This window comes from Apium graveolens, chromosome 5 (assembly GCF_009905375.1).
Source record: "Apium graveolens cultivar Ventura chromosome 5, ASM990537v1, whole genome shotgun sequence".
Lineage (NCBI taxonomy): Eukaryota > Viridiplantae > Streptophyta > Magnoliopsida > Apiales > Apiaceae > Apium > Apium graveolens.
The window spans coordinates 300,812,594-300,831,378 of record NC_133651.1 but is presented as its reverse complement, the minus strand read 5'-3'; the positions used below and the strand labels follow the sequence as shown (position 1 = coordinate 300,831,378).

General features: G+C 39.4%; 1 non-coding gene across 1 annotated transcript; it reads right to left on the bottom strand.

Annotated features, from left to right (window-relative positions):
- Positions 1-223: 223 nt before the first annotated feature.
- Positions 224-330, bottom strand: LOC141663226 (small nucleolar RNA R71). The gene has a single exon (XR_012551305.1). It is a non-coding gene; the product is annotated as a small nucleolar RNA R71 (small nucleolar RNA).
- Positions 331-18,785: the final 18,455 nt, after the last annotated feature.

The following is an 18,785-nucleotide window of genomic DNA, read 5'->3' as shown; positions in this document are numbered from 1 at the left end:
TACAGAAAAATCCAACATGCACATCAGGGATTTTATCGAGATATGTGACACTTTCAAGTTCAATGGTGTGACTGAAGATGCTATTAAACTGCGACTCTTCCCATTCTCTCTGAGGGATAAAGCTAAGTGTTGGCTATATTCTCTATCACCAGGGTCTATCACTACTTGAAAAGATCTTGCTCAAAATTTTTTCACTAAATTCTTCCTTATAGCAAAGACTGCCGCAATCAGGAATGCTCTTACTCGGTTTGCTCAGCAAACTGGAGAATCTCCATGTGAGGCTTGGGATTGATATAAGGAGATTCTAAGGAAGTGCCCACACCATGGCATGCCTGACTGGATGATTTTAAACTATTTCTACAATGGATTGGGTGCTACTTCTAGACCCATGCTCGATGCAGCATCAGGTTCAGCCTTGTGGGCTAAGAGCTACAATGAAGCTTATGAATTAATTGAACTGATGGCTGCTTATGAATATCAGAATCCTTCCCAGAGACTGACTCAGGAAAAAGTAGCAGGATTTCTGGAGTTTGATGCAGTAATTGTTATAGCTGCCCAACTTAAGGCTTTGATGATGAATGTGGACACTTTGGCTAATTATGGAGTTAATCAAATCTCTAGTGTCTGTGAGCTTTGTGATGGTGCCCATGAGACTGATCAGTGTGTTATTTCTAGTGAATCAGCTCAGTTCGTGAGCAACTTTTAGCGATCGTAACAACCTGTGCCAGCTACCTATCATCCTAACAACCGCAATCATCTTAATTTCAGCTAGAGCAACGCTCAGAATACGGTTCAACAGCCTTATCAGCAGTACCAAGCTAAACAGTACAACCCCCCGATTTTCAGCAACCGCAATATGCACCAAGACAGCAACTTCAGCTGCAACAAGCTAATGAAAAATATGAATTAGAGGAGTTGAAGCTTATGTGCAAAAGCCAAGCTGTTTCTATCAAGACCTTGGAAAATCAAATTGGATAAATTGCCAATGCCTTGCTAAATCGTCAACCGAATACACTACCTAGTGATACTGAAGTACCAGGAAAGAGGAAAGCTAAGGAGCAGGTGAAGGCAATCACTTTGAGGTCTGGGAAGGTTGCGAATACCGAACAAACTCAAGTTTCGGAGGAAGAAGCTGGGGCTGAAGAAGTAGAGTAGCGGGAAGCAGAAGTGGAACCAAGGAAGACTAATATTGAGCACACTCCTCCTGAGGGTAATACAGGGGAGAAACAGATCTATCATCCATCGCCTTTTCCTAAGTGGCTGCAGAAGAAAAAGCTGGATAAGCAATTTGAGAAGTTTATGGAGGTGTTCAAGAAACTTCATATCAACATACCTTTCGCTGAGGCTCTTGAGCAGATGCCTAGTTATGCAAAGTTTATGAAGGGTATTCTCTCTCGGAAAGTGAAGCTAGATGATTTAGAGATTGTTGCCCTCACGGAGGAATGTAGTGTTCTGCTGCAACAGAAGTTACCTCCAAAGCTAAAAGATCCTGGAAGCTTCACTATTCTGTGTACTATTGGAAAAGTATCTTTCGACAGATGCTTATGTGACTTGGGAGCTAGCATCAATCTGATGCCTTTGTCAATCTTCAAGAAGTTGAACTTGCCCGATCCAAAACCGACTTATATGACTTTGCAGTTGGCCGATCGTTCTATTACATATCCTCGAGGTATTGTGGAGGATGTCTTGGTCAAGGTTGATAAACTCATCTTCCCTGTTGATTTCGTAATCTTTGATTTTGATGAGGATAAGAAGATTCCCATAATCTTGGGAAGACCTTTCTTAGCTATTGGCCGAACCTTGATAGATGTGCAGAAGGGTGAGCTTACAATGCGAGTGTTGGATCAGGATGTAACTTTTAATGTGTTCAATGCTATGAAATTTCCTACGGAAAATGAGGAGTGCTTAAAGGTGGAGTTGGTTGATTCCGTGGTTACTTCAAAACTTGATTAATTGCTAAGGTTTGATGCCTTAGATAAGGCCTTGTTGGGGAATTCAGATAGTGAAGATGACGAAGGTGAAGAGCAATTGTAATATCTGAATGCTTCTCCTTGGAAGAGGAGGATTGATATGCCTTTTGAATCTCTTGGAATGGCGGAATTAAACAAAGCTCCTAAACGCCTCAAGCCATCTATTGAGGAAGCTCCTACTCTCGAGCTTAAGCCTTTACCTGAACATTTGAGGTATGCTTTTTTAGGTGATGCATCTACTCTGCCTGTAATTATTGTATCTGACCTTTCAGGTAGCGATGAGGAGAAACTCTTAACGATTTTAAGAGAGTTCAAATCGACAATCGGATGGATCATAGCAGATATTAAGGAAATCAGCCCTTCTTATTACATGCATAAAATCCTGCAAGAGAAAGGTAGCAAGCCCATAATTGAGCAGCAAAGAAGACTTAATCCAATCATGAAGGAAGTAGTGAAGAAGGAAATTCTTAAGTGGCTGGATGCAGGGATTATCTATCCCATTTCTAACAGTTCTTGGGTGAGTCCAGTTCAGTGTGTACCGAAGAAAGGAGGTACCACAGTTGTGGCTAATGAAAAAAATGAGCTCATTCCTACTGGAACAGTCACGGGATGGAGAGTTTGTATGGACTACAGGAAGCTAAACAAGGCCACTAGGAAGGATCACTTCCCTCTGCCTTTCATTGACCAGATGCTCATGAGTACTACTGTCTTCTGGATGGCTATTCGGGTTATAATCAGATTTGTATCGCTCCAGAAGATCAGGAAAAGACTACCTTCACTTATCCATTTGGTACTTTCGCCTTCAGATGAGTTTCTTTTGGTCTGTGTGGTGCACCAACCACATTTCAGAGATGTATGATGGCCATCTTTTCTGATATGATTGGCCAGAATGTGGAGGTGTTCATGGACGACTTCTCTGTATTTGGTGATTCTTTTGATGAATGCTTGCAGAATCTTGGACATGTTCTCAAGAGGTGTGTTGAGACCAACTTGGTTCTCAATTGGGAGAAATGTCACTTTATGGTGTGATAGGGCATTATTCTTGGGCACAAGGTCTCTAGTAAAGGTCTTGAGGTGGACAAAGCCAAGGTGGGGGTCATTGAAAATCTTCCTCCACCAATTTCTGTTAAGGGAATTCGCAGTTTCCTTGGTCATGCGGGTTTCTATAGGCATTTCATCAAGGACTTCTCTAAGATTTCGAAGCCATTTTGCAGTTTGCTAGAGAAAGATGTCCCTTTTAAGTTTGATGACGAGTGCCTTGCCGCTTTTGAGATACTGAAAATGAGTTTAATCATGGCACCTGTCATTACTGTACTCGAATGGAATGAACCTTTTGAGATGATGTGCGATACAAGTGACTATGCAGTTGGAGCAGTTCTTGGGCAGAGAAAGAACAACATATTTCATGTGGTCTACTACGCTAGTAAGACCTTGAATGGTGCTCAACTGAATTATACTACTACGGAGAAAGAACTTTTGGCTATTGTCTATGGTTTTGAGAAATTTCGATCTTATCTAGTTGGGAATAAAGTGACAGTTTTCACTGATCACGCTGCAATTCGTTATCTCGTCTCGAAGAAGGACTCGAAGCCTAGATTGATCAGATGGGTTCTTTTGCTTCAAGAATTTGAATTAGAGATCAAGGACAGAAAAGGGACTGAAAATCAAGACGCTGATCATCTATCTCGTTTAGAAAACTCTAATGCCACCTCACTAGACAAGACATTGATAAATGAGTCTTTTCCCGATGAGCAGCTGTTTGGAGTGCAAGAGGAAGAACCCTGGTTTGCAGACATTGTGAACTACCTTTTTAGTAATATCATGCCTCCCGAATTATCATATGCTCAAAGGAAGCAGTTTCTACATGAAGTGAAGTGGTATATGTGGGATGAGCCGTTTCTTTTTCGACAAGGAGCTGACCAAATCATCAGGAGATGTATTCCTTACAATGAAACGGGGGGATCTTGCGAGATTTCCACTCAATGGCTTATGGAGGACACTATGGTGGAGAAAAGTCAACAGCTCGTATTCTTCAAGCAGGTTTCTTTTGGCCAACCTTGTTTAAAGATGCTCATCAGTTCGTTTTGAAATGTGATCAGTGTCAATGTGTGGGTAATATGTCTAAGAGGGATGAGATGCCTCTTAATGTGCTTCTGGAGGTTGAAGTCTTCGATGTTTGGGGAATTGACTTCATGGGGCCATTTATCTCATTTTGTAACAATCAGTACATCTTGTTGGCAGTCAATTATGTGTCGAAATGGGTTGAAGTTAAGGCGTTGCCAACGAACGATGCAAAGGTGGTGCTTAATTTTCTTCACAAGCATATATTCACAAGGTTTGGGACTCCAACAGTCATAATCAGTGATGAGGGGTTGCATTTTTGCAATCGCAAGTTCACTATATGATGCAAAGGTATAATGTGAATCATCGCATTGCTACGGCTTATCATCCTCAGACAAATGGTCAAGCTGAGGTGTCTAATAGAGAGATTAAGCGCATCTTAGAGAAAGTTGTGTGTCCATCAAGGAAGGATTGGTCTTTAAAGATTGATTAAGCTATTTTTTCATATAGAACAACATATAAGACTCCATTGGGAATGTCGCCTTTTCAATTGGTTATGGTAAGGGGTGTCATTTTCCTGTGGAGCTCGATCATAAGGCATATTGGGCTTTGAAGAAGTTGAATCTTGACTTGGATGCGGCTGGAAAGAAGAGGATGCTTCAATTGAATGAACTCGATGAGTTTCGACTTCAAGCTTATGAGAACAACAAAATATATAAGGAGAAAGTCAAGAGGTGGCATGATAGGGGTCTAGTGCTCAAATCATTTGTGTCGGGACAATAAGTTCTTTTGTTTAACTCTCGTCTCTGTCTTTTTCCTGGAAAGTTGAAGTCAAGGTGGTCAGGGCCCTTCATAATCAACTATGTTTCCGCATGGAGCGGTGGAAATTTTTGAGAATGATCCGGGCCAAGCATTCAAGGTAAATGGTCAGAGGTTGAAGCATTACTATGGTGACACGGCAAACCGCGAGGTGGTTAGTACCGTTTTATTGTTCGTTTGATCTCAAGATTCTACGTCGAGCTAACGACGTAAAACGCGCTTCTTGTGAGGCAACCCAAGTTTTTTGTACATTCGTAGGTAGAGGAAGCAAGAAGAAAAGAGAAAAATACAAAAAAAATCATAAAAATAAAAAAATTCAGGGCCAACTTCAGAAGCTAAGCGCGCCCGCGCTGACCTAGCACGCAGCAGCGCTGTTTTTTCATAAACCAAGCGCGCTCGCGCTGATTTATCGTGCGGCTGCGCCGATTTGGCAGAAGGTGAGCGTGCCCGCGCTGATTGAGCGTGCGCCCGCGCCAGGGTCCCGACTCAAAGTAAAAATAAAAATAGCAGTTTGTGAAGAGAAAATCGGGATTTTTACTACAAAATCAATTTCTACCCGAATTTTACTCTTCCACATCACAAATTTCCCTCTCCAAATCAAACCCATTACTCCCACGATTCCCATAATCAATTCCCACTTCTATTCCATATCTAATTCTATTCTCACCACCTATATATACATACACTTATACACAAACTTCTCCACCACTTCACAAATTCTCAAACACAAATCTCTCTCAAACACTTAGCTTTTATTATCTCTTATTCAATCTTAATGGCACCTAAGAGATAAAGAACTCAAGTAAGCAGCAACACCACCGATTCTTCACCTACGGGTGGTGTGAGGCTGAGGTTTTCGACTCCAGAGGATGAAGAGAAGTACACGACGCTTCTCTCGAAGCCTATAGCAAATGAGCGAGGTTTTCTGCCATCAGGGAAGGATGGTAAGTTGTTGGAGATGATTATGGAGATCGGATGGGTTCCTTTTTGCGAGGCTCCCACTGTTGTGCCCATGAGTGATGTGCGAGAGTTCTATGCTAATGCGAAGGCGGAGAAGAATGGCTTCACGGTGGTTAGGGGGATGACTGTGGAGTATAGTGCTGATGCAATAAGGAGGGTGATTGAGCAGCCCGCGAGGAAGCCCGGTCAGGACACTTGGAACGATAAGACTCCGGAGGACTTCAATTTGGATCTAATCGTTGCTACTCTGTATGTGCGTGAGACTCATTGGAAGTTCAAGAGGGGCACAACTGATTACTTCACGTTTCTGCGTCGTGCATGAACATGTTTGCACATGATTGGAATTATTTTATCTATGCTAACATCATGCCATCTTCTCATGTGAATGAGATTACGGTGGAGCGTGCTCGTCTGTTGTGGGGTATTCTTTAGGGTGATTATATTAATTTTGGGATGGTTATATATCAGGGGATTTTGAGGTTCTTGAGAGGAGATACTACGGCTTCTATACCCTATACATTTGTGGTGACGAAGTTGTGCGTGGTAGTTGGTGTTCATTGGCCCGCACATGAGCAGCTACAGCTTTCCAGTGTTCCTATCGACAGTTCTACGCTGTTGAATATGACTGAGTGGTATGGTGGCAAGCCCGATCCTAAGGGGCTTCGTTATTCATATAATCATCTGCCAGGTGGTAGGCCAGCGGATCAGACTTTTGCTGGTGGGACGCAGCAGGAAAGGAAGGCGGCTTGGAGAGCTCAGTTGGGAGAAGAGGCTGGTTCGGCGCAGCAGGATCAGGAGGAGGCAGGAGCTGATGTTGGAGCTGGTTTGAGTACGACGCAGTATAGGCGTCTAGCGAGGATGATGGATGCTATGCATGACATCCATAGCAGGTTTGCACGTGATTTTATCCAGGTTCTTGGGACTGCATTCAGAGCCATCGGTGTTGACATCTAGTGGCCAGTATTTGGTGAGGATTCCGTGTCTCCACCTCCAGACACGCCTGACACTCCACCCGTTGAGGGTGATGATCCTGATTCGGAGTAGGTATGCCTGATTCCTTACTATTACCTTCACTATGGACAGTGAATATATTAAGTTTGGGGGTAGTAGTTGAAGGAATTTATTTTGTGTGAGTCGCATATAGTTTGCATATTCATGTTAGTTTAGTGCATATAGTTTCATATTTTTCCATGTAGTAGTTTTTTTATTTATTTTGGTAGTTTTTATGATAGTATGTTCATGTAGTTTCATGTATTTGCATAATAACATGATCCCTTAGATGATTTTTACGATTAATTTGTGATGTTGATGCTAGTGTAGTGATGTCGTATTTAGTGATGTTAAGTCTTATTGAGTTGATTTGCATGCTAGAGACAATTGTATTTCACTAAGTCTTATAGGTTGCTTGAGTGCTAGATCATGGTCATGTTTTGTTTGATTTCGAGGTTTGTTTATATTTAGAATTTAGGATATTCTCTTAATACTAAAAAACATGGATATTTAAAAATTAAAAAAAATTGGATTTCATTGCTAGTTGTGTGGCTAGGTATCAAATGGCTAGTAGTCGGCTCATATTTATATGAGTAGTTTAGGGTTGAGCGAGATGGAGTGAAACGCACTCGTTCAGAAATTTGAAAAAAAAATGGAAAGAAAAAAAAGTATTTAAGTATTATGTAAAATTGATCGCGAGTGGGCTCTTTAGTACTCGAGTTATTAAGTTCTTAGAGGACTTTGTGCCTAGTGACCTAAGACTTTTATAGTCTGGGATCCGCTAACCTAACGCTCGCTACATGGGTAATTATTGTATAAGTCTTTTATGGACCTCACTCATTGCATGGTCAAATAAGCATATTTATGTTATTTTGTTGTCAATAAAAGTGTGAATCCATGTAAACTCTGATATAAGAATTGAAGTGTTATACGTTATTTTGAATCTAGCTTTTATTCTATTTATAACCTGGCGATTGCTTTGATGAGTAGTGAGTCATGATTATTGATCTAGTCGCGCTAGTATATTTGTAAGCAGTTGCAGACACGCACGTCTCTGGTTTGTAGATTGATTTATGAGGATTGATTGATCTTTATGCGAATAACTGCATTTGTTGAGATGTTGTTGTTGATTTGTTTAGTTATTCTATGGGGATCATTGCATTCATGTATTCTTATTTCTTGTTCTTTGAGTCTGTTTATGCTTGAGGACAAGCATCGATTCAAGTTTGGGGGTATGTTGAGTGGCATTTATGACACTTTATTACGCTCCTTAAAGCTTTGAATTGGTGTATTTGTACTCAAGTTGTTGGTATTTTAATATGTTTTCTAGTGTTTTTGCATTTTCAGGCATTATTCAGGTAATCAGGTGAATTAGCATTATTTTGGTGCTAATTTGGTGTTAGGGAGGTGTTGGAATAAAAGCTCTTGGGAAACCGGCTCGAATCAGCAAGGAAAAATGAAGAAGTCAGAATTTTCATCAGGAGGTCAGCGCGCCCGCGCTGTGATAGCGCGCGTCCGCGCCCAAAGTCCAGAAGCTCAGCGCGTCCGTGCTGGTCAAGCGCGCGGCCGCGCCAGGTCTAGAAAAGAAATTCTGATTCTATTGGGCTTTTGATCCAGAAGACTTCTACTCTGCATGAGGCTGCTATATATACATAAATAAGCTCGTTTTTTATAGAGAGACAGACGAGAGCACAGGAAGAGGGCGTAAGAAGACCGTTTTAGCACAATTCAACCAAGGAAAATAAGATCTAGTTTTAACTTGTGATTCTTTGTTTAAGTTGTAACATTGGATGCTAGTTTTCTTATTCTTGAACCTATACTCTTTTTTTATACTTTGTTTATTATTCATTTATAAAGACTACGTTTATTATACCATACTTTCATCGGAACCCACGTTGAGGATGAGTCCGATCATGGGCTAATCGTTATCGTAGGGTTCTAAAGGATTTATTTATGGATTTATTTAGTTGATTTGTTTTGATGCCTTAGTGTGTGGTGATTGTATGATATCCTAGTATTGGTTATGCGTATTCGTCTTATGAGCATCGTGAACTTATAAGATAGTGTGTTAATTCTTAAAGAAGCGGAAGTGAATTTAAGGGTTTAGAACTTGCCATGCTAGCATAGGTTCATTTGTTATTGTTATGCATGATTCGTAGGTAATTTTAACCATCTTACTTGTCCTATGTAATCACGATAGATAACTTGTGCATTAAACCGTTATGTTGTCAGATTCTATAGACATATAGGGTCTCCAAGATAAAAATTTTATTTTTGAAAAATAAATATGCAGAGATTTCTGAAATATTTATAATTCCTATTTCAGTTAATTTCCAATTAAATCAAACAAAAGTTGATTTATTAGAAATTAATCTGCTGCAAAATATTAGTTGAGTTCTTGCCTTAGGATGAAGAATTAAGCATTTCAATTTCACCTACAAGTCTAGTGAAAGTTGCTTCATCCAAAGGTTTAGTAAAAATATCAGCTAATTATTTTTCTGTTGGAACAAAAATGAGCTCAATGTACCATTTGTAGCATGTTCTCTAATAAAATGGTACCTTACATCAATGTGCTTTGTTCTAGAATGATTAACTGGATTAGACACTATAGATATAGCACTGGTATTGTCACACATGATAGGAATTTTGTGTAACACTGGGTCACAATCCATTAGCTGATTTCTAATCCAAAGCACTTGAGCACAACAACTTCCTGCAGCTATGTATTCAGCCTGTGCTGTAGAAGTTGATACAGATTGTTGTTTCTTTCTATACCAGAATACAAGTCTTTGACCAAGAAATTGACAGCTTCCATTAGTACTCTTTCTGTTAACCCTGCATCCAGCAAAATCTGCATCTGCGTAGCAAACAGCTTTGTTATTCCTAGAGGACTAACAATGAGATTTACAGAAGGGGGGTTGAATGTAAATCTCAAAACTTTTTCAGGTTTTGAGAAGTTTATTAAAGCAGTGTGTTCTAGATGAACAAGTGTATGAATTGCTTTGAGCTAATGCAGACAGATATATATTCAAACACAAAATGTAAAGAACACAACAAACTTTAAAAACTTTTCTGGTGGATTTGTTGTTCCACCAGAGATGGTATATTAGAAAATCTGTGTTCAACAATGTTGATCACAGCTGCATCCTAGTACAAACTAGATGAATTTTCTCTCAAGATATTTCTTAACAGCTCTGGAAAATCTCTCTCTAATTACTAGCTTCTTCTTGGTTTATATATTACCAAGTGTACAAGTGAAAAACAATATAAAATTACAATAGTAAAATAAGTTCTTCACTTGCTTCTTTTCCTGTTCACTCCAGTACTTTGTTGACTATTGCATCTTTGTACTAAAGAAGAACGGCTGCTTTTTCTGTTGATCCTGAAATTCGGCTACCACATCTCAGTTTTCTCTGTCAACCCATGTGCCTCTGTCTGTAGGTACAACTACCACTTATCAACGGCTAATTAGCAGAACATCCGTTGAAGCTTTCATCCGTTAATGACTTCATCCGTTGAAGGATGTTATCCGTTGAAGCTTTCATCCGTTGATGCATTTATCCGTTGATGCTCTCATCCGTTGAAGGATGTTATCCGTTGAAGCTTTAGAGACATCCGTTGAAGCTTAGCTTCTCATCCGTTGAAGGTCTTTAAGTCATCCGTTGATACCACTTCATTTATACAAAATTACAAGGCATGAAATATTTACAATTGGCCTTCCTATCTGCATATCATCTAGTAGTCAACATGACTTATAGTTTCTCTCAACTTCTAAGAATTACATTTTAAATACAGAGACTGAAATATGCTACAATACTAGACTTATTTCTAAGTAAAGCTACACCATCAACGGATAGCCAAAGTGGTCTTATCCGTTGAGGCTACTGACACTAAATTTCTACTTAAGTATTTTGTTAAACATATCATCAAACTAATGCACATATATTCCTAACAATCTCCCCCTATTTATGTCTATAAGAATTGTAGGCATAAATTCAGGGTTAACTTGATGATAACAAAACACTTAACAAATATTTGAATTGAAACTAAGTAGAAATATAAAAGTGCTGCAAAAGTGTATGTACTAGGAGGTAATTGAAGATTTACAGTATTTCCAAGGGTGCTCCTCTAGCCTGAGCAAATCATTATTTTCTTCTTTGTTCCCTGGTTTTCTTTCCTAGCCCTTTGTCATTTTCCTCAAATTGGAGTTGGAGTTGTCTGAAGAATTCAGCTTCATCTTCATCACTGATATCCAACTTAGATTGCATTTCTTTGAGAGTTTCATTGCTGGCAATCTTGAGTTGGTCTTCAAGTCTGAAAAATCTTCTGACTCCTTTGTCATCTCTAAATTCCATCAACCAATGAGGTGATTTGTGAATTTTAGTTCCCCTTTCTTGTATGAGTAAGGTTCTGGGCAAAGCATTTGGTTCCCTCCAAGTCTTCCTTATGTTGGCAATCTTGTTGAGAATTTCAGTCTTGGCTGTTCTGGTAAAGCCAGAATCCTTTTTGATGGCTGAAAAGACTCTGATCAAGGTAGAGTAGCCTTCATTTAGAATCCTGTAGAGAGGCCATGTTCTTTCCCCAGCTCCCTTATATCTGAAAACCAATCTCTCTGGTAGCTGTCTGTAGGCAGCTATTCCCCTTACTTCCTCCAGCTCATCCAGATAGAGATTAATGTCTGAAGCTTCTTTTATGTCACAGATGTGAACATAATCATCTTTAGAAATGGGTGGCTTAGGGTTAGGTTTTTGTTTTTGAGTGAATTTCTTAGAGGTTAGGGGAGGTGTAGATTTAGATTTTCTTTTCTGTTTCTTTGGTAGTGGTAGAGTGGTTAAAAAGGTAGGCAATGTGATGTTGTCCCAATCAATAGGTTCCTCTTTTGGAATGATTGGTTCACCATGGATATTTATAGAGGGATCAGCAACAAAAGGTTTAGGTATGGAAGGTAGTGGTTTAGATATAGATTTGGTATCTTCAGGGTTATCTTCACTCCTTCTGTGTGCCTTGGCCTTTCTTCTGTTTCCCTTCTGCCATTCCTCTCTTTCTTCCATATTTTCACCAAATATGCTCCCAAGAACCTCATCTAAGTTAGCAATCTTTTCTTCACCCCTGACTTCAATTCCTTTCATTTCTTCAACTTGGCTTGACTTTAGCTGTTTTTCAAGCTTTGCTTGTGCTCTTTTGTCAGCCTTGAGTTTTACAGCTTCTTTCTTCAACCTTCTGGTTTCTTCCCTTTTGGCCTTTAGAAATTTGGGATGTCCTTGCATCACACAGATACTCTTTCCCTCTCTATAGATAAAGGCCATGTCCATTCTCTCACCCTTGTCCTTGGTCTCCTTCTTCTTTATGATGCTTGCACTTAAAACTTTGTCTCCATCAGGTTTTGGAAGAGGAAAGTCTACTTCCTGCATCTGAGCAAAGTCTAGGGGATTCTTTGTGGAGTCCATACTGGATCTAGTGTTAGGCTTTAGAACCATAGGTTTTAAATTCTTGAAAGAAGTCTCTCCAACCTTATTTCTCCCTACTGGCTTGAGCTCCATGTTGATTGGTTCAATCTTTGTGCTAAATTTCACAGATGTTGATTTATTTTGTGTAGAACCAAACACCAATTGCAACCTTTCATCAATTCTCCTCCATTGTTCTTTCATTTGTATTTCAGCTGCTGCTAGCTGAATCAAATCAATTCCATCAGGTTTTCCCTTGATTTGAATGATTGGAGAGGTAGTGATGGCAGGAACTAGCACTTTAGATATCTGAATCTTTGTAGAGGGCTCTCCTTCCCCTTCCCTTTTATTCTCCCCCTTTTTGTTATCATCAAGGAGAGGGGTCAAGCCTTGTGCTTTTGCCAGCTGCATTAGGAGATTGGTTTGAGATTGTTGGTTGAGAAGAAGGGTGGCCACAGAATCTTCAATTCCTTGAACTCTGTCTTCCAACTTGGCCAGCCTTTGTTCAGTAACTGATTCCTTTTTCAATCTCGAAACCAAGTCCTGCAAAGTACCATAGGGCATGACTGAATCCAATTTTTCTGAAGTGAAGGATTTCAAGTCAGCAATATCTTTCCTGAGATCATCTAGACTCATATCTTGCTTTACTTTCTGCAACTTCATGAGATGCAGTGAGTCCAGGTGAGCTTGGAGGATAGCCTTGATATTTGCATTTGAAGTGTTCTGAATGGCCTGTTGAATAGTGATGATTTGTTTGACCAAGTGGACATTGAATTCACCTGTTCTATGCTCCTTAGTCAAGGCCCATTCAGGTAGATTAGGAATGGAATTAGGGTCTTCATCTCCCCCTATGTTCATGCTTCCATCAGAAGAAATAGAGTCATCATCATCAGAATTTACTCCAAATTCCTCAGATGGCTCACCAGCTGTAGAAGGCATCCTGTTAATAGCAGCTTTATCCCTTTGAAGAGATTCTGTTGAGTGCACTAGATGTAGTGTCCTCTCTGCCTCCTCATTGCCCTGAGCAGCCAACAGTTGATAGGCTGTCACAGGATGAGTAAAAGTGTCAGCATCCAAGGAAATGTTATCAATTACAGCTTTGTAATGTTGCTGAAATTGTCTTTCCTTTTCAGCATCATCCACAATCATTGACTCATGAGCAATGGCTGGTTCCACCCTTGTATCAACTGTACCTGCTTTTCTCTCTTTTTCTCTATGTTCTTGCATCAGGGGCTCCCCCTGGCTCACACATCTCACTCCCTCACCTTCACCTTCTAAGGTGGTACTCCACTCACTGACTTTTGCCATGCTGGAAGAAATAGCATGCATTTTTGTGCTCTCAATCTCTCCTTTTGCCTGGGAGCAACCCAGCCTCTCACTCAAATTTTCACTCCCTGCCCTCAATCCTAAAAGTGATTGCACAGTATTCATGTCTTCTACACTTGGAATCATTTCAGTTATTTGTGTAGAGACTATCAACGGATGTGGAATATCCGTTGAAGTTGAAACTGTTGTTATCAACGGATAACTGCTGTTAAGCTTATCCGTTGAAGAGCAACCACTTGTCAACGGATGAGTGATATCCGTTGAAGAAGGAAAAGAAGATGAAATTGAAAGTGATATAATTGTTGAATCTGTATAGATTGATTTGATATGTGTTGATACAGATCCTTCAATTATATCTGAAAGAATTTGCGGGTGATCCAACAAATCATCTAAAAGATGATGATCACCTGTATTTGAGTGGGGCTCCTCCCTGAGTTGTAAAGAGGGAGAATCAGGAATTGATGGGAATAACATATCCACATCCAGAGATGGTGAAGAAGTATTTGGTGATTGATGTGTAGTTATTGTGAGAGAATGGGGCTGTGACTCCACATTTATTGGAGTCACATCAAACTGAGTTTGAGAAGGCACAGAGACAGATGGATGTATCTGTGCAGTGTGTGCACCCTGTGTAGAAGATTGGGTTCTAGCCTTCTTCCTTCTAATAAAAGCTTTTGTAGGTGAGTGTTTGGCTTTAGTGTCCCTCCCTTTTTTGTTCTGTGTTCCTGGTTGGGAACTCTTTTCAATAGTAACATCCTTTTGGGAGGATGCTACTAGGGATGTGCTAGAAACCTTTTCAACCACCACAGCTTTTTGAGAAACTGGGGCTTGGCTAGCTTGGGAAGCACTCAACTCTCCTTCCTTATCCTGGGGGTTTCTTTGATGTTCACCCCTCCCCTCACCACTCACACCCTGTTCACTTCCCTCAGGGTTAATGGTTGTTGTTACAACTGTTGTCTTTTGAGAAACAACAGAGGTGGTTTTCTTTGTCTTGGATTTTGAAAGTTTAGATTTGGTGACCTTGGTAGAAATCTGTTGGGGCATTGACACAGATTTCATGGCCACACTAGAAGATAAAGAAATAGAGGGGTTGGAAGAAGTAGGAGTTGTAGAAGCAATTACCTCACCTACCTGGGGTGCATTCATGATTGGTAAATATACCAATTGCACACTGCTGTTTAGATCCATTCTCTTCAAGTCTGCAAGAACTCTTTTCTCTTGTGCCCAGCACTTGAGTTTATTATTCTCATTGATTATGACTAAACCTTCAGCAACATGGTTAGCCAATAACATAAAGAATCTAGCATAATAGATGTTATTAGGTCTATTAGCTTTGTTACCTAATCTAGTACCTAATTCTAGCATCACATAGTTGCTAAAGTTAAAGTACCTATCAGAAACAAGCATATAGAACATATTAACAAGAGATGAAGTTATGGCATCAAAATTACTAATTTTCCCAGAGAAAACCTTTATGAAGGCATCCCCAAGAAAACTCCATTCTTTCCTAAGGCCTTTTCGTCTAATACCCCCTAAATTAGCAGAGTTAAGAGAGTAACCTATGGAATCTAACATGCTGGATACATCACTATCAGTGTGTGGTGTCATGGCATTGTTCTCAGGTAATTTAAAACATGCTTGTAAGTCATCACAGTTAATACAGTGATTTTTACCTTTGAGAGTGAAGGAGATAGTCATATCCATGGAGTTGAACTCAGCAGTTGTCCAAATCTCCTCAACTACTTCACAGAAAATCGTTGGGGCTTCCAGCATTGCATAGCTAAGTTTACAGTTTTTGATGAAGTCCATCATTTTGTGATAATCTGAGTGGGCTTCATTCTTTTCTACCAGAGCTATGAAATTGTTCTTCTCGTAGATGAACCCAGATTGAGACATAATCTTCACGACTGGTGCCATTGTTGTGAGTAGAAATTGCAGAGAATAACTTGAAGGTTTTGCAGAGAGAAAATGGTAAATGCTTGAAATTCTAAGAAAGCGTAAAGTAATAATGAACAATCAGAAGGGCTTATATGCTTTCAAAGAAAAAGAAATAAATAAAGGATTAATCAATAAGTAGGTGTTAGTGAATTTCAGCCGTTTAAGAATAAACTGTAAGTATTCTAATAACTACCTTTAAAACCAATACATACAGATGTATGTATGGTATCAACGGTTAAGAAAATAGAATCAACGGCTGTGAAACACCTCAAACGTCTGATGTGACATTTCAACGGATAATGTAAATTGTCATCCGTTGAAAGGTACTTCAGCTTTATCCGTTGACGGATAAAAGTTCCAGAGATATACTTGTCTTTCAACGGATAATGAATATCCGTTGATAGAGCAATTTTGACTTTCAACGGATAGGGAACATCCGTTGATGGAATAAACTTTGTTAAAAGTCAAATTTGTTCTAGCAACTAATATATTTCAGGCTTCTCATCAAATTGCAAAGAAGACATGAATTTTAAGAGTAATTAAGCATACCTAGCTCACTTACCAATCTTGTGAATGTTGATTCATCAAGTGGCTTGGTAAATATGTCAGCAATTTGTTGTTCACTTGGAACAAAATGTAGTTCCACTGTACCATTCATGACATGCTCCCTAATGAAGTGGTACTTGATATCAATGTGCTTGGTCCTTGAGTGCTGTACAGGATTCTCTGTTATGGCTATGGCACTTGTGTTGTCACAAAAGATAGGTATTCTATCAACATGAAGTCCATAATCAAGGAGTTGATTCCTCATCCATAACATTTGAGAACAGCAACTTCCAGCAGCAATGTATTCAGCCTCAGCTGTAGAAGTAGAGACTGAATTTTGCTTTTTGCTAAACCATGATACAAGCTTGTTTCCCAGGAATTGGCAGGAGCCTGTTGTACTTTTCCTGTCTATTTTGCAACCTGCATAGTCTGTATCTGAATAACCAATTAGATCAAAGCCAGATTCTCTAGGATACCAAATTCCTAAATTTGGTGTACCCTTGAGATATCTGAAAATTCTCTTGATAGCAATTAAGTGAGACTCCCTAGGATCAGCTTGAAATCTAGCACACAGACATGTAGCAAACATTATATCTGGTCTGCTAGCAGTTAAATATAAAAGTGAACCAACCATGCCTCTATAACTTGTAATGTCCACAGACCTTTCAGTCTTATTTAATTCAAGTTTGGTGGCAGTGGCCATGGGAGTTTTTGCAGATGAGCATTCCATTAAGTCAAACTTCTTTAAAAGATCATAAATATATTTAGTTTGACTAATGAAAATTCCATCACTAACTTGTTTAACTTGTAAACCAAGAAAATAGGTTAGTTCTCCCATTAGGCTCATTTCATATTTACTTTGCATTAGCTTAGCAAACTTTTTGCAAAGTTTATCATCTATAGAGCCAAATATTATGTCATCTACATAAATTTGAACAAGTATACTAGAGCCATTAACATCCCTAAAGAAGAGAGTTTTATCAACAGTACCTCTAGTGAAGTGATTCTCCAAAAGAAATTTTGATAAGGTTTCATACCAGGCTCTAGGTGCTTGCTTCAGTCCATAGAGTGCTTTCAACAGATAATACACATAGTCTGGAAAATTTGGATCTTCAAATCCTGGAGGTTGACTTACATAGACTTCTTCCTCTAATTTCCCATTTAGAAATGCACTCTTGACATCCATTTGATAGACTTTGAAATTGGCATGGGCTGCATGGGCTAGAAATATTCTGATGGCTTCAAGTCTTGCAACAGGAGCATATGTTTCATCAAAATCTATTCCCTCTTGCTGAGAATAGCCTTTAGCAACCAGTCTGGCTTTATTCTTTATGATAATGCCATTTTCATCCATCTTGTTTCTGAATACCCACTTTGTGTCAATAGGACTCTTGTTCTTTGGTTTGGGTACCAGCTTCCAAACTTGGTTTCTCTCAAATTGGTTTAGCTCTTCCTGCATAGCTAATATCCAATCTGGATCCAATAGAGCTTCTTCCACTTTCTTAGGTTCCTCCTGAGATAGAAAACTACTGTACAGACATTCATCTTGAGTAGCTCTTCTTGTTTGCACTTTAGATGATGCATCACCAATGATCAGTTCAAAGGGATGATTCTTGGTCCATTTCCTTTGTGGTGGAAGATGTGCTCTAGATGAGGTGGTCTCAGTATTGTCATGATGTGAGACAGAGTGTTGACTAGTTGAAACTCCCCCTGAGTTGTTGGTCCTTTGCAGGGAACTTGGAGTTCTATCAACTGATGATGTAAATCGATTATCCGTTGATGAACTATGATCAACGGATGCTTCATTTTGTACTTCAACGGATGATGCACTATGTCTTTCAACGGATACTGCATTGCTTCTATCAATGGATGCAGTATTTTGTGCATTATCCAGGGGCATGTTTTGAATCCCTTTTGAAGTGTCATCTCCATCAGTCTCCTCTTCACTATCATCACAATATATCTCAATATTGTCAAATTTGAGTCTCTCATTATGTCCCTCATCTGTTAGTCCATCAATCTTTTTATCATCAAACACAACATGCACAGATTCCATAACAATGTTGGTTCTTAGATTGTAGACCCTATAAGATTTTCCAGCTGAATAACCAACAAATATTCCTTCATCAGCCTTTGCATCAAACTTCCCTTTATGGTCAGATTGATTCCTCAGTATAAAGCATTTACATCCAAAGACATGAAGAAAGTTTAGAGTTGGTTTTCTTCTCTTGAACAACTGATAAGGAGTCATGCCTTTAGCTTGATTGATCAAAGAAATATTCTGAGTGAAGCAGGCACAATTAACAGCTTCAGCCCAGAAATATGTTGGTAACTTTGATTCTTCAAGCATTGTTCTGGCAGCTTCAATTAAAGATCTGTTCTTTCTTTCAACAACCCCATTTTGCTGAGGTGTTCTTGGAGCTGAGAACTCATGCATGATTCCATTTTCTTCACAGAACAGCCTTAATGTCAAATTCTTGAACTCAGTTCCATTGTCACTCCTGATATTTCTAACCTTCAAGTCAGGATGATTGTTGACTTGCCTGATGTGATTGATAATGATTTCACTTGCTTCATCCTTTGATCCAAGAAAACAGACCCATGAGAACTTAGAGAAATCATCTACAATCACTAAGCAATATCTTTTTCTTGCTATTGACAATACATTGACTGGTCCAAACAAATCCATATGTAGCAGCTGTAATGGTTCATCAATTGTTGTTTCAAGCTT